Here is a 17,584-nt window from a genome sequence, read left to right as displayed (position 1 = left end):
TGGAAATAACCGTGTAACTATAATTTCAATTCTACTCAAATTTGGAAAAACTTTGTAGCTGTAGCTCGAATTTAATTCAAAAAAGCTCGAAATTTTCCAGTTGTCCAAGTCTGGTTCAAGTCCATTTTCCGACTGTGTAATTGTGAGATTTTCTTTCAGACCATGTCACCTGCCAAAAGACAAGATCTCGATATCAAGATTTTCAGGAATCGTGATGATTTCAGGTGAGTTGCTATAAAATACTGTGGCATATCCAGAATGTCAACAGTGTAACAAATATATAGCAAACATTCTGTCCGTGATGTTGAAAATTTCAGAATGAAATCCCATGGATATTCATAGCACTATGCTATCTCCTGTGACATGAGCAGACCAATATTTACACTCTACCTATGTCTACATCCAATATTTACTCATTCCATGCCGACAAAGATATCATGCAATAAATATTGCACACCAAGACCAGTAAATTTGGATGGAAGTAAAGTCCACCGAGCGAGATAGTGTAATGGTTATATGTCCTGCTTCTCGATCGGTAGGTCGTGGGTTCGATCCCCGGCCAGGTCATACCAAAGACTCAGCAATCACGGATAGCATGGTGGAGGGAAAAAAAACGGTGGCACAGACTAGATGACCTCACGGCAGTATCGCAACTCCGTCGCCAAAGCATCTCGATGGGACAGGCGAAAAAGAATATCATATATCTCTCTCTCTTTCTCCTAGCTGTCTCGGAAAAGTTACTAAGAATAACTATGCGATTGCATGAGCTCGTATGCATGATCAGAAGTGGTCGAAAAAGCTACTCCAAGTAAGAGTAGCAATGCAAAGTTCACTCCAGTACGAGTAAAAGTATTGCTTTTCCAATAGGGAATCTCAAAAGAAGACACTTTTTCAAAATTTTCAGTCTTACAATACAGGAGCAACGTCCGAAAAAAATGTTAATTTTTTTCTTGACTTGATGGTTGCTTGACTAAAAAAAGGTCATCACTTTCGTTCGACACCCGTTTGACAGACTTTTTACTTAAAATTGGTGGTGTTACTTGAAATAAGAGATCGTCACTTTCGATCTAACCACGAATTTCCCATTTAGCGTCATTTATGCCCATTTTCACTCGAATCTATCCATTATCGTAGCTGTAAAAGCTGTAAAGGGGGACAAATTGCCAAAAAGGAAGACATTTAGGCGTCCTCGGAGGACATTTTCAAAAACGTGAAAAAGGAAGACGTATTGTAACCCTATTTTCAAGCAACTCGGAAGTAGACTACCTCAATGAGAAAAAGAATTTGCTGTCTTTGAAACAATCTCGATACATGGAATCTGACTGGACGGTGCAGAGAGCTGGGTTTGTGTTGGTCTGCCCTAGCTTACAATGACAGAAACTATATTTATCAATCGGTTCACGGTTTCCTAATACTGTTTCCAAGACCCTGGTTGAAAACCACTGTGTTCGATTGTCATCCAGTTATGTCGGAAGCTGATTTGTTTGTAGCATTAGCATTTCCTATAGATTGCAGCAGGGTAAGATCCCTCTTCTGATTAGGAATACTACGGATTCGATGTATTATTTGAACTGAGGTGGCCAAATTTTGAACATTCTTTAAAATGGTGTACCATTACGAAAAAGATTGAAGAAGATTGTAGTTCATTATTATGCAATAGGTGGTATTATTATCACAGCAATGTAGCGTGTTCAAGATATTCAGATGATATTATAATGCTGCTTTAAGAGCAAACAAAGCGCTGCTTTAGTTCAGGAAGATGCTTTTTCGAATTCCCGGGTTTTAAAAAATACCTCAATAGCCTGTGATTCCAATGCTGGTATTGACTGACTCGCTAATATTTTTGCAGATCAAGGAGGCCGTGTAGCAGTGCAAACTCGGCAAAGTTTCAAGGGGAGTAAGAATGTGGTGGCTCGAAGCAGCCAAACAAACAATTCGTAAAATTCAAACCCCAGCCCCATCACTGGATCGCAGGTTGTCACAGAAGCAGACACCGACGCGACAAAATTTCACATTTGTCGTGAACTCATTACGAAAAGCGCCTCCTTCAATTTGTCGACATCTAGTGACCGGGCAAAGTGCACTGTAGGCCCCAAGTGACAACCCAAGTCGGACTCCAAATCAAACAGTTGACAAAAAAAGGTGGAGACTGTCCAGACCTACTTGGACAACTACATAATTTTAGTTGTACAATTTGACTAATTAGTTTGAAATGCCAGTAATCGAATTCATGAAATGTGTCCTTGCTTTAATTCTAATTTAATTTTGGAAATGTTTTTATGCTATAGTTTTTATTCTGATCTAATTTCCGGCTTTCCCGTAAATGCTGCAGATGAACTGTATAGCTCGAAACGAGTTAAGCTTGCGGTACAGACATTTTCCATTCTCGTGCTCGGAACGATGATTTGATACGAAATGAAGTTGATTCAATGTCCAAGTTTTCGTGAACTCAGCAATTCTAATATCATTTGGAAAAGAAGTGTAACTATATTCCTAATTTTAATCTAGTTTAGAAAATACTGTTTAGCTATAATTCTGATTCTACCCTTAATTTGGAAACAACATTATAGCTATATATCTGATTGTACCCTGATTTGCAAAATCTGAAAAGTTCTCGTTGTTTAAGTCGAGGTCCACAAGAATCGTAAAATTTCACTGTGCCGCTCGTAAATGATACCGACGGCCCGTGCTCAACTCGCAACCCGCTATGAGTTGAAACAATAACCTGTATCGATGACAAGGGAATTGTGACATCCATAAATAGGTCACCTCTCTTGCTAAGTGTGATCAATGTTTGGGATCAGATCACTACCTTCGGGTCACGAGTCGTCTTGAGTCATTGCGCATTTTGAATTCGGTCGAGTCGAGTCAATCGATTTTTAAAGGTGACTCGAGTCAGGTCCAGTCACGAAATCTGCCATTTATTTGGAATAGGGGGACGAATACAGAGTTGAATACACATGCAAAAATGGCTTCGTACACATCTGTGAGATGCAAATTAAGCCAGCGCCAATGGTTGACTAGTAAAATAAACTTATTAACCTGATTATAATCCGATTCAAATCATACACTGGGTTTGGTTAAAGAGGCACTACGCTCTAAAAATGATGTGCTCTGAAATTGAATTGCGAAACGAAAAAAAATAATTTGGTGGCAGCCATTTTCTTCAAAACGCTACCGTAATGGAGCTGCATCGTTTCTCAAGCCGTTGACAAAATTTATGGCGCGATATCTTCGCCGTTGCACTTTCTCGACAAGATTAGGCAATCACTTAAAAAACGAAATTTAGATAGTTATCAGCCCACCATCATACTGATTAGTGATGATCATGTTTTATGTATAAGAATAGGACGTGATATATTTCTGTCCTGAAGAAATATAATACACTTGGCCCAATTTAGACATCAATCTCCTGGCTGAACATCGTCCGTTGAAAGCCGTATCTAAACCACCTTGACGTGTAAGAAATGTTTCCTTCATAGCATCGGCTGACAAATACATAAGGTTCGTTTTCTGCGTGACTGCCTAATCGCGTCGACCAAGTGCACCGGTGAAGACATCGTGCCATGTAACGGGTTAAGAAATGACGTGCAGCCGCGCCAGCTGGATCATGAGGGTCCTATGGAAATTTCAATACATTGCAGCTTCATTACGGTGGCGTTCTGAAGGAAATGACTGCGGCCAATTTTTTTTTCCTTTTGCCCTTCAATTTGAGACCACATTATTTTTAGAGCGCAGTGCCCCTTTAAGGCGGGTACCGACCACTATGAACATTCTATAAAAATGGATATATACTGTGCCATTAGGTTACTATACTACTAGTTTGTGAACTCCGATCACTTTGTTTGCGGCCAATTTATTATTGATAGAACAATGGAGGCTCAGTAAAACGCAAAATCACTGAGTATTTGAGTGACAACTTCTTTATTATGAAAAGTATTGCTTTCAAAAGTATCTTGAAATTACTAATAATAACTAAAATAGGATTTTTATGTACCATCAATCCCTGTTATTAGTAACGATATTTTTAAAATTGGACATAATTTGTAAATTGCAATTCAGTTGCACAGAGGAAGAAAATCGCAATATGCATCTTCTCGATGCAGTCCCAGATTGATGCAATTTTTGGAATTATACCGTGATACTGTGACTAAGTAAATACATTGTCTGCTTTCGCTTAATTGTAATATTGGTGTAAATATAACCAAGCGCTGCTTCCCACTTGACCAAATTAAAAATATTTGTAGTGTAGCTCAGCTGCTTGGATCGAAAAAATGATTAAGAAAGACTGCAATTGAATACTTGACCAAGTGCATGTAGACTATAGATATGCTATTTGACTACTTCATAAATTTCGTTTCTGACCAATGTTTATCACTGTAGCATTGTGAGAATGTGTGTGCTTGTAACCGTTTATGATCCACAATGAGCAGACAATGCTCCGTCTACAACGGTAGGCCTATAAAATAGTCTACAAGCTGTAAAATATCAAATAAGTTCACCGACAGTGCAAAATCTATGATACAAACGAAATGCAGAGGTGAAAAGAATTTTGACTTAGTGAACAATTTTAACGCCTCAATTTTAACTTTCTTTGACATATCAAAAAAATCGCCCTACTAATCATCCTTACTTCAATAACAGTGCTTGACTATATCATATTAATCGTATGATCATTCTATATAACCTATTGTGGATGATTGACAATCATGGTGCAGATTGTGTGTCCAAATGTAGAGAAACATTCAGTGAAGATGATGGAAGAATTACATCGAATGAAACAGGGGAACGATCATTGTGATTTCATAATTCAAGTTGGAGATGATGTCTATTACACTCACAAGAATGTATTGTCGGCTGGTTGTGCTTATTTCAAAGCTATGTTAAAGCACGACACTAAAGAGAGTCGCGAAGGAAAAGTTGTTTTGAAAGAGGTCGATTCTCAGTGTGTGAAAAACTGCATCGATTTCATATATTCGGGTAAATTTGAAATTCCTGATGAAAAGATGAATGATCTTCTCCATGTCGCGATCATGATGCAACTGGAAGACGTGAAACAGGCAGTATCCGACGTTTTGGAGGGATCAGTTAATGTAGAGAATTACTTTTCCACAAGAAATGTCGCCGATATGTATGGACTGGATGCCATCTCTGCACGATGTCAAGCATTTTTTCATGAAAATATCATGGAAATTTCAAACCAACCTGAATTTGGAAATATTGAAAAATCTAAAATCCTCAAATTTGTGATGTCGGAAAAGTCAAAGTTATGTGAAGAAGAAAAACTAACCTTATTGTTCAATTGGGTTGAGAAAAATCGCAAAAATCAGGAACATTTGCACGAATGTCTTGAGGCAATCAAGTTCAATGAAGTCTCTCCGGCATTTTTAGAACGTCTTTTGCAATCAAACCTAATCGTCAGTAACGACTTAGGACTGTACAAGTTGATCACTGGACATCTTTTGAAAACTTCGAAAGCATCACAGAAAACAAACGAAGAAACTAGCAGGGATGAATTGATAATTCTTTTTGAGGACGAGGCAAATTCTATCCGATCCTTCAACCCAATAACTGAGAGAGTAGAGAAGTTTCACGATGAGAATTTTAAGAATTTAAAACATTTCTCGGCGATTACTCTTGACTTATATATCTACGTTTTATGTGAGAACAAATCAGTTCATCGACTAAATTTTCAGAGCAAAAATTCAAAATGGGAAAAGATGAAAGATATGATTTGTGAACATGGAACCGATCCTCGCTCAGTTTCTTTGTCAGGATCGATATTCGTCGTTGGAGGAAGTTATCCTGAAGCAACAAGAGATGTGGAAATATTTACTTCCCCCGCGAATCAATGGTTTCAACTGAAACACAAACCTTCAACGATTCGTTTAACAAGTCTCGTATCATTGAATGATTCCATCTATTGTATCGGAGGTGCAGGACAAGATAATGTCCCAGTTTCATCATTCTGCAGATTCACTCCATCCTCATCAGAGTGGGTTAATCTCAACCCAATGAGATATCCTGTTTGTGTTAGTGGCGTTGTTGCAGTTGATCAGAAGATATTTGTAATCGGTGGGTTGAGGAGTAAAATCAAGATAGTCGACAATGTAGAATGTTACGATGTTACTTCATCTCAGTGGACTTCGTTATCTTCTATGAATGCTTGTCATTGTCGAGTTTCTGCGTATCACATTGACAAGTGGATTTTTGCAGTAACAGATTACGAAACCTCTGATGAAATTGAAAAGTATGATATATCACAAGACAAATGGACCAAAGTGAAACCAAATGTAGATGAAGGTTATCAAATTTACAAATCCGTATTTGTGAAGAGATAGATTGCACTCATAACTCGGCTGAGCAGACTGGTACAAAAATGGATTTTCAGTTCCATAAAGACTGCGGTACTTGAAATACAATTTACTGAGTTGGTAATAGAATATACCTTTAAAAAATGGGTTTGAGAATGTGAAATGGACGGTTTTTGGAGCACCATTATCATTATTCACGCCAAACGACGATACTAGAATTACTCGCTTTCCCAAAATCAGCCACTAGAGCTACTCTTAACCGTCAACAATCTAGATTGGTAGTTTGTACAAGTGTTCAGCTGAGTCCTGAAATGTCCGGAGTTTGGAACGTACTGATTTCTGTAGGCCAGGGCATATCTATGGACGCACTGCTGTGTCACTTTCGACCCAATGGGTCAACAGACATGAAACTAACCGGACTTGCCATGTAATAATAATAAACCAAATACCAACCGTCGCGTGTCCAAATATATGTCTTGTATGTAGCCTATGTATGTAACTCCAATGCATATACGAGGCTAACGCCAGATTACAACTGATTCAAAGGGAGCATAGTATAGAATGTGCCAACTTATATCGTCTTTGCTGCTACTGTTTTAACGGGTCTGAACTGTATACAAAAAGACAATCACCATATTTTGCCAATTTCATTGTTTGCGAATAAAGGTGTTGCTACTTGCTACTTTACAAACTCTTTGAGCCGTGTATTATCTATTATATATATATATGCTATTATGTTGAAAAGCAAGAGCGCAAGGTAACATTTTTCAATTAGTTGACTGATCTGTCCCGCGAGTGATTTGAAGGCTTGAATACGGCCCGCAACGCAATTCAAGTTTCACACCCCTGCTGTAGGCTGTTTAAGTTTCAATCATCCCGTAATTCAGTTTGTTTGTTGAGCTGCATACGATATTTGCTCATGTTATTCACTCTTCAAATCGTTGGCTATACTCAGTATGTGCTTGCAAATTGAGCTTAGGTTACAAGTTACAAGTTTGTATGCGTAATTGGTTATCTTACTTGATGAGAATCGTGGATTAACAGTGATCAACTATGTAGGCCTGATAATAGGGGATTAAATTTTTGTTTATCTTGTTATTTTATTGTTTTTGACATATTTGGAAGCGCTGATTCAAAAACTGTCGGCACATTTTTGTTATCCGCGATCAGGATACTAAATTTGTGCGCATAATCAACCATGAACCCATTTTGATTATATTTGTATGAGGCGACTATCGGCTACTTGTTATGTAGGCCTACCACATCCGCTGGTACGATTTCCAGGGTTGAGCAATATGTGCTGCATATAAATTCATTATTCTTACTTTTTAACCATTATTCATTTTATTACAGTGGATTGCAATCAGAAGATCATCATACTCATATATATATAACATATCATTCAATAGTCTGGTCGTCGGATGTGAAATGGCTTTGATGATGAAAGAAGTTTGCATGACAATCTCGACAGATGTCAATCAGTTGGACTCTGACAAGCATCAACGTGCGACAATTCTACCAGGGAAATGAAAGTGAGTAATTCTAAATTTATCGTTTTACAATTTTATTTTTTTATTTTGAAGGCAAACAATCGAATGTGACATTAACGTTGATGTGTTTTAATATGATAAAAATTATTCACAATAAAGTTAATCATTATTAACGATCTTATTTTTGATCTATAATAACAAGTCTGAACACATTGGGACTGCAGACTGTAAAGTTCTAATTTGAATCATTCCTAACCCGATGTATCCTTTCTTTATCAGCACTGGCAAGGATTTTCTTTGGATCAGAGTCATGCAAGTTGCAACTTTCAAGCACGTTTACCGAATGTCATTCAAGGTGAGTTTTATCTGGGCGCATATTTTCAAGCCACAGTTGGGGTAAACAATGAACATGGACATTCTATTATCATTACAATAACCAAGATGATATCCGGAGCTTGTCAGTTTTCAATTTGCTCCTACACTGAAGTTACTATCCTGTTTTATGTGATCCGATTGAACCTTATGTGACTGCTAGTAGAATAATTGAGGTATGGCCAAATAGCTATCCTTGCATGTGCTGCATGTTCTCGAAATCCCGTTGAAAAACATACATTCATGCATGCTTCTGTTCATTAGTGGCTATTATGGTTGAAGCTCTATGAGATGCTTGATTACATCATGTATGTGACATTGGGCACTGGCCAGAGTTCAATGAACAACCAAATCTTCCTAAATTATAAGAACGGGCACTTTGAGGTCTCTGTAATGTTGTAAAGATGGAATGGATAAACCCAAGTGAACCACTTCCCTGTGGACACCAACATATTTTCTACACCAAATGAAAGTATTTTCTGATATTTTTGTTCTCTATACAGTTTGAGGCACCATTGTTCAATTTTACTGTTGAAGTCTATTTTATCGGCTGTGTAATTTTGAGATTTTCTTTCAGGCTTTGTCACCTGCCAAAAGACAAGATCTCGATATCAAGATTTCCAGGAATTGTGATGACATGTGAGTTTCTGTGTAATTTTGTACCACATCCAGAAATGGTGACAATATAGAAATATATAGCAAACATTCTATCCACAGTGTAGACAATATCAGTTTTCAATGAATCAAGTGGAATCCCATGGTTTTCATATCAACATATTATCTTCCCTAACATCAGCGCACCATATATTTATAGCCTACTGACTCCTACATCCAGCATTTACTCATTACGAACTGACATAGAAATCATGCATTAAATATGGCTCACTGATTTCCAGCAAATTCGAAGGGGGGTAAAGTCTTTTGGTTGACACGAAATAGTCACAGATAGAAATAACTACCGGTATCAGCGATTGCATTCATTAGGATTGTTCAAAAATAACTTATTTTCCATATCCACGGGATTCACTGATTAGAATGTCAGGTTGCCTAAGAACTGCTGCACACCAAGTTTGGCTGAATTCCTACCAGTAGAAGTCGAGGCAGAGTCAATTGAAATTTATTACTGTATTTATTAGAATTTTTTTTTTGTTGCTCTGAACCTCATGAAATTGTTGAGTTGTCTACAAAAAGTTGCAAAGCAAATTTGAAGCAATTCCAACCCGTAATAGAGAAGTTAATTGAGTTTTTCATTAATAATTCTGGGATTACTCACCATCAACACTCTTTTGCAAACCTAAAACTTTCAACTGCAGTAACTTTGCTTCTACCAGCTTGAATTGAGAAAAATTGTTATGCATTGTTCTTTTAAGCAACTTAACAATTTTATGGCCTTGACAGTGAAATTTGAAGAAAAAAAATTCATGATAATTTCCAAAATTTCAATGGCTCTACGTCGGCTTTCACTAGATGGAGTCGAGCCAAATTGGTGTGGAGCGATTTTAAGGCAACCTAGCAATATAATCAGTGAATCCTCGGAATTCGAAAAAAAAAATTTTCTGAACAACCCCAGTCTGCATGCATGATCAGAAGTTGTCAAAGTATTCAAGAAGGTGCATATTTCACTCAAGTATTAGTAATAGTATTGCTGTTCCAAGCAACCCATATGTAGCCTACTTCAGGTAGCAGTTGAATTTGCGGTGTTTCAAACCACTGAATTATGTAACTAGATTTGAAAACCAGTCATGAATACACTCTCGAAACCAGAGATATCTATTTTACCAGTGTAATGATTCAAACGTATCATGTAATATCCTCCAAATTGTTTCATGTTTCCCTAGAAACTGAATCCCTTTTATTCCAGAGTCCCCCTCATTCGGGATGGATTCCTGGCCCACCACCGAACTGGTCAAGATCGACCCAGCAACGTGCGGTTGTCCATCAGAAAGTGCTCCAGGTCCCACCGTTGGTGTTGGTGCCCACAGGGAAAGTCGGTTGATCCCGATGTAAGAAGGTGAGTGACGAATGTGGGTGAAGGTTGGGATTGAATCGAGATTGCTGTTTCGTGAGCAGATATCAAGGTATTCATCGTTGCCACTCAAATAAGAGGCTAAGCAGTGTTGTAAATTTCTACTCAAGTAGGCTACAAGTAGAAGTAGAAATTTCCAAATTAGTGAAAAAGTTAATTATTCTAGGATTAGTTTGCAAAAAAACTGCAATGGAAATAGTTTGAAATTGTTACCACTCGAGTAAGAATTGCAAGTATCACAAAACTTCTTCCCACGGGAGCCAAAGTGTAACAAACAACTAGTTTTTCCTACAAATCTGTTCAGTAGAAGTGTAAGAGTGGAAAAACGAGCCACTGGAGGTAGTTGTAGAAGTAAAGCGAACCTACTTAAGGGGACTAGCAAGTCAAAAACCTAACTCTCTGATGGCTACCCCATCACCATGAATTTCAGTCGCTGGATGTCGCTATGTTATATACAAAAAACAAAAAGTTTAGTTTTACCCTGCAGATTGTGGATTTGAAGGAGAAAAAATGCACCGACACGAGGAATGCTACATCTCAATATTGTGAAGCCCTTTTTTCAATCTCACGCCTTCTTTAGGAAGTACTAGGACAGTGCTGTGTTATGCTAAAATTTGAAGGAATATGTGCAACCCCCCTAGGAGAAATTCCATTTTGAAATTTCAAATTTCAGGTCATTTTCTCAAAAAGTCTGCTGTGAAGCTCTGTAATTCAGAGCAAGGTAGACCTAGGCCAAACGTCTCTTAGCATAACACAGGTCTCTTTGTTAGCTTTTCCAAAAAATCGTCACTGAATACTATATGACATGTATGTCATACAAATTTTTATTTTACCGTGAAGCTGTTTAACAAAATTTTACAATGGAGAAAAACGTTATTAAACATTTTACCAGTAATAAAAGATACTAAACCCGGTGCCGATGAAAATCGAAATTATGAAGTTATTAGTTATGTTTTGGGTAAGATAAGGCCATAAGGTAAGAGTATAGGTAGCCTACTATGTCGATATTTCAAGCAAAGAAAAAAAATTGAAAATTTTCATATTTTTTCTAAAATTTGACTTGCTAGTCCCCTTAAAGAGTTTTGAAAAGTATCTTTCAAGATGGGATACCAAAATAAGTGCAGGACCCACGGAAGATGGCGAGTTTTTAGGGGAAGTCCTGCACTAGAGTTGTGATTTTGGGATTAAAATTTGAATCCCAGGATTGGGATTTTCACTCCTTAACCCCAAGATTAGCGAAGTTACATTCATTTACTGACGCAAAATCGTGAGAGCAGCGAGAATGTCATCGCTTGAGCGGTTTCTGATTGTGATCACTCTTTTTGACCTTTCTATTCCAAATTTGCAGTAAATCCGTAAACCTCAACGAAACAGCCCGATACAGCCAAAAGTTCGTATCAATAGGTCGACCCATTGACTACATGGCTTGCAGTCAAATAAAATGAGCTGGCAGAGCTTGATATCATGTCTCAAACGCCCATCCGGCTGATGTAACCTACAAAGTTTCATAAGTTATGAAGCAAAACTGCTTCAGATAATCTACCCTGGTTTCCAATATCACAAATTATATTTATCAATCGGTTTGCGGTATCCTGAAAGTGTTTCGTAGACCTCCTGTTGAAAACCACTGCTATATTTTTATCTGGTAATCCAGAGCTCTGATTACTTTCTAGCATTAGAATCTCCGATAGATTGCAGCCGAACCCATCCCTCTTCTGATTATGATTACTATGAATTCAATTTATTATGTGAACTGTGATGGACAAGTTTTGAGTGACCTATGGTGTACCATGACGAAAAAGATTGAAGACCACTGGCGCAGGTCATTATTGTGCCATAGTCGCAGTCAGCTTGTATTGTAACGCCGTTTTAAGAATAAAGTTAGCGCTACTTGAGCTCTGATAGATGCATTCTCGATATCCAGGGATTTCAATAGAGTTAATCGCGGGATCGGGATTAGAAATATACCTTGAAACCCCGTGATTCCAATACTAGTATTGACTGACCCCCTACTATTTTTTGCAGACCGAGGAGGACGTGAACCGGCCCAGTCCTGTTCGACGTTCCTAAGCGAGTAATTATTTGGTGGCTCAGTCAAACGAAGAATTCGTAAAATTTAAACCCCAGACTCCCTCCCTGGGTCACAGGTTGTCACAACGACGGAATCCGGCACCGACAAAATTTCAAATGTGGCGAGGGAGAACTCTTTATGAAAAGTGCCTCCTTCACTTTGTCGACATCTAGTGACCAGGCGAAGAGCACTGCAGGCCCCAAGTAACAGATAGACTTGGACAAATGGATAGTTTTAGTTGACTTATTCGACTAATTCGAGTAAAGTGCCAGTAATATGACTCTAAACTAATTTGGGAAATGTTCCACTTTAATTTCTGGTTTTCTTGTAAAGGCTACAGAAGAACTGTATTGTTTGAAACGAGCCAAGCTTGCGATTCATACGTTTGCCATTCTCGTGCTCATGAGAACGAACTATGATTTAATATGAACTTCTATGCCTAAACCTGCCGTATTGCAGTGGCTTAAAATGAGACTGAGGCCTAGTGGTGGGTCATGGCATATTTGCAAAATGGAAATTGTGCCATGGCTACGAAAAAGGACAAGAACCATTGCTTTTGCAGATATGTTAACCCTCACTATTCCCGAAGACGAAACACGGTCTCTTTCTTGACTTGAGGAAACTGCAATATAGGTTGCACATTCTAAGACACGACTGTGTTCAGGTTAAGCTTGAAATTCAATGTCTCTCTGTCTTCGTTCTATCTGTTGCTTACAACTGCGTAAGAGTAAACTCTTATAATTTCCTGCGAAATGAATCACGAATAATTGGGTTTCTCACTTGTATACTGTTTGTAAAAAATAAACTGTGTTGAAAGCATGAAATTGGGAATCTAGCGAGTTGTCAACCTGATTATTATGCGGTATTTCTTGTCGCATTCTTTTTCTATTCTATCTTCTTTACTTTCATTCAGTGTGCATGCCTCCTCTTTACATCGCCTAGGCCAAGGTGGGTGTCAGATTCCATAGACTACTCCTGTCTTTTCATTGTATCGCATTTTTTGTGGTGTATTGAACTGATAAAATTGCTAATAAACCAATGATGATGATGATGATGAACATTTAGAACGGGGGCGGGCAACTTCTCCGTTCAGCGGGCCGGATATGGAAACATGAAGTACTTGGCGGGCCGGATTGCTGAATCGATACATCAATCGCGTCTTTATCTACCTATACAAGGAACAAATCGTACATAATATAAACTTTGAGCGTAAAGCATAGAGACCAAAAATAGTAGTTACTGAATTCAGTAACGTGATGTAATTCAAGAGCTGCTAAAATTAATCTGTGGTCGAGAAAGTTCTTTGAACTATCTGGCTGCATGTTGGACGTACAAACCCTCTGTAGAGACTGCCCGTAAAAGTTTGATTGGAACGAGGCTTTATCTTGTTAGGCTAATGTTCATGGTCAAAAACGATGGCTCGCGAGTGAATGTAGACGACGGTCACATTATCGTATACGACCGGGAGTTGTCTGCAGGCCGCATGTTGCCCGTCCCTGATTTAGAACAACCAAGTATCAACAACAAATGAATAACAAAGAGTACACAGTGAATGCAGATTTTACAGTGTGAGAGAGAGAGACAAGTCCACGCGGCTCCAGATAATCTTCTCCACTTTTTGACATATTGCTAGAGGGGGTCTATAACAATGTACTTCTACTTTTGGGAGTACTGAAGTGGCTATCTTTTTATACCATTAGTAACAGCAACTACTTGAACAGATTATATGCAAACTACTTTTCACACATTGGGTTTTGGAAAGTAAAAAGTAGCTTTTGGATAATTGGGATCATTTTAATGAGTGAAATTGTCATAAGAAGGCCGTAAAATAGCCACATATCGTAACTGAATATGTTGCTGAAGATTGTTCCTATTCGCAGTACTTGAGTACGTTTTGCTTATTTGCGTCACATGCCCTAATGGTGACATTTTAAAATTTTACTTCCGCTACTACTTGAAATGTTGTTTAGGCCCACAACTATCTACTTTCGACACTTTGGATTTTGAAAAGTATAAATTAGTTTTGTGATGAATCTGATACACATTTGTGAGTCGTAAAAACTGCACTAAATAGCTCCTGTATCATCGTAAATGTATATATTTTCAAAGACTGTACCGTGTACCCATTTGTAGGGCTAGCATGCCTTTTATGTTCTCTGTTTAACTTTTCATTCAGCGTGCATGCCTATTCTCTACATCGCCTAGTCGCAGTCTTGTGGTGTTTTGAAAGGATGAAAATATTGATACACTGAATAATTGTTACTGATAGCACAAGGTTCACCCCGTCAGTAACCACAATGATATATATATAATATATATCATCGGTAACGGCTGCACTACACTACAAATGCAAAAACTAATCCGTCAGGTGGCACTGACATGCCACATGCTTCGCTGATTTCGTTTCCAAACACGGAGTGAACAGATGCCACTCATGGGTTTTTCCACCCAGGTCTGGGTTTTTTAAGCATCAACTGGGTTTCTGGGTTTTTGTCCTTGAAATCTGGGTTCATTTCAACATCATGTTCGTCAGGTCAGTTTTGTGCTCAAAAATTTATTATAATATTAGTAAGATCATAATGTCGTAAAATCCACGCACTTCAGTTCGCCCAGAGTCTTGTAGAGACTGTAGTCACATTCGATAGTTTCACTACTAAAATGAGGAGCCTCGGCGTGATGCGATGGAGTTTCATTGAATTGGAGCCTTCAATTCGCAGAAAGCCATGTTCATAGGGCGAATCATTGGAAAGGTTATTTTACCATTTGAAACGATTTAAGACTTGAATACTAGTATCACTCCACTCCAACAAATTCGATAAATACCGTAACATGTGTAACTGTAAAGTATCCAAATGGATAGACCCGGTGATGATCTGACTAATATATCATATTGTTATCTTAAAATATTTAGTTCCAACTGAGATACTCGGGGAGACAGTTGGACACCCCAAGCAATTTAGGCAGAGGTGTTGGTTATCAGCGCATTCGAATATAGCCTGAATTTCATGATTCGTCAGTAATTATTTCGACCAAAAATGGGGGCCCCGTGGATATACTCAGATATCGCAGATATCGCAGATATCACTACTGTGGATATACTCAGATATCGCAGATATCGCAGATATCACTGTGGATATACTCAGATATCGCAGATATCACAAAAAACAGCAGACATAGAGGTCATATAAAGGTCACACGTTGTTTGAAACGTTCCAGGGTGCAGATATCGCGTCTGAAGCATGTCTGGGTCCATTCAGTGCGCAGATATCAGGTTCGCACCTTATCTGGGGGTATTTGCTGCGCAGATATCAGCTCCGAAGCATGTTCGAATCAAAATAATGCGCAGATATCAGCTCCGGAGCATGTCCGGATATATATAGAGCGCAGATATCAGGTCCGGGCCATACCTGGGTTCTTTCGATGCGCAGATATCAGCTCCGGAGCATGTCCGGATCAAAATAGAGCGCAGATATCAGGTCTGAGTCATGTCTGGCGCTGTTTGATGCGCAGATATCAGCTCCGGAGCATGTCCGGATCAAAATAGAGCGCAGATATCAGGTCTGAGTCATGTCTGGCGCTGTTTGATGCGCAGATATCAGCTCCGGAGCATGTCCGGATATATATAGAGCGCAGATATCAGGTCTGAGTCATGTCTGGCGCTGTTTGATGCGCAGATATCAGCTCCGGAGCATGTCCGGATCTATATAGAGCGCGGATATCAGGTCCGGGCCATACCTGGGTTCTTTTGATGCGCAGATATCAGCTCCGGAGCATGTCCGGATCAAAATAGAGCGCAGATATCAGGTCTGAGGCATGTCCGGCGCTGTTTGATGCGCAGATATCAGGTCTGAGGCATGTCTGGCGCTGTTTGATGCGCAGATATCAGCTCCGGAGCATGTCCGGATCAAAATAGAGCGCAGATATCAGGTCTGAGGCATGTTCGGCGCTGTTTGATGCGCAGATATCAGGTCTGAGGCATGTCTGGCGCTGTTTGATGCGCAGATATCAGCTTCGAAGCATGTTCGAATCAAAATAGTGTGCAGATAGCAGCTCCGGAGCATGTCCGGATATATATAGAGCTCGAATACCAGGTCCGGGCCATACCTGGGTTGTTTTGATGCGCAAATATCGGCTCCAGAGCATGTCCAGTTAAAAATAGAGCGCTAATATCAGGTCAGGAGTCTCTTCCATGCGCACAGCGCGGATTTTCGAGACACAGCAGTGTATATTTTAAGAAATACGGCTACAGAATTCGCTTTAAATACATACTAGTCAGCCCTCACCATTTACCGAACCACGGCCTGACATATCGATCTCGCTTTCCGTCACTTGCCACTTTATATTATCTTCTATTTACTTTCATTCAGTGTGCATGCCTCCTCTTTACATCGCCTAGGCCCAGTTGGCTGTCTGATCTTAGACTATTCTATACAGTTATATATACAATACGACACCGATAGGTTGTGGGTTCGAGTCCGACCGAGGTGGACTCCAGAATTCCTACCTATGTGTTGGAGGTTTATCTAGGATACTCTTCGCCATCTCATCCGCGTAATCGATGTATTACATAAAGCGTAGAATAAGTGGACCGAGCTACAAGTCGGCAGCTACACTGAATAATTAAATGAGCAATATCGGCCTGATGTAAATGACCAATTTACCTTAGTAGTCGACAAACACCATGAATACCACAACCAATAACCAAACCAAACTGGCCGAAGAATTCGGCACGGCTCGTATTTGGTGCTAACGTGTGGGGGAGAGAGGAGAGAATAGAGAAGAGGAGGAAGATGGAGAGAGAGAGAAGAGAGAAGACGAGAGAGAGAGAGTGATAGCGAGTCGTTTGCCGACTATCCTGCGTATTCGATTAAGCTGACAGTCGCAGCGCAGACGACACGGGTAAGCTCTGTTGTTAATGCCATTGCGTTGTTCAATTTAACTGGCATTTAATGTATTGAAAGCACACAAAAAAAACACAAAAATGAAAAACATGCTGAGTATAGGCCCACTACGGACGTTGTATAAATGAAACAAGAACGAATAGACTGAAACGAAGGCACTGTATTATCCAATTGTTATAAGGATTAAAAGGTTTCACAGAAATGTCCTCAGTTTTGTCTTGCGTTTTCGGCCGGCATGGCCTGGCTTTTTCCCCGCGTTTTTTTCAGGCACTGTTACCAGCAACTTTCCATCGGATGATGTCTGACATTTCTTATGACGCATGATGGGCTCTGACAGGAATCTATCAAATATCAATCTTTTTTCTTTGTCTGATTTAGCATCCCATTCATACAAACCCATCTGATACTTC

General features: G+C 39.2%; 1 protein-coding gene and 2 long non-coding RNA genes across 14 annotated transcripts in view; all 3 read left to right on the top strand.

Moving 5' to 3' along the window:
- The window catches only part of LOC145455441 (uncharacterized), a 303,427-nt gene that overhangs the window by 77,187 nt on the left and 208,656 nt on the right, over positions 1 to 17,584 (top strand). The window lies entirely within an intron of this gene.
- Positions 7,711 to 13,097, top strand: LOC145433384 (uncharacterized). Its single transcript, XR_013913088.1, has 5 exons — positions 7,711 to 7,846; positions 8,084 to 8,159; positions 8,754 to 8,815; positions 10,038 to 10,187; positions 12,228 to 13,097. It is a non-coding gene; the product is annotated as an uncharacterized LOC145433384 (long non-coding RNA).
- On the top strand, positions 16,114 to 16,603 carry LOC145433637 (uncharacterized). Its single transcript, XR_013913160.1, has 2 exons — positions 16,114 to 16,200; positions 16,242 to 16,603. It is a non-coding gene; the product is annotated as an uncharacterized LOC145433637 (long non-coding RNA).

Source organism: Botryllus schlosseri, chromosome 1 (assembly GCF_051294905.1).
Source record: "Botryllus schlosseri isolate E-star chromosome 1, Bs_hap1, whole genome shotgun sequence".
Classification (NCBI taxonomy): domain Eukaryota; kingdom Metazoa; phylum Chordata; class Ascidiacea; order Stolidobranchia; family Styelidae; genus Botryllus; species Botryllus schlosseri.
This window is presented reverse-complemented; position numbering and strand designations above follow the sequence as displayed.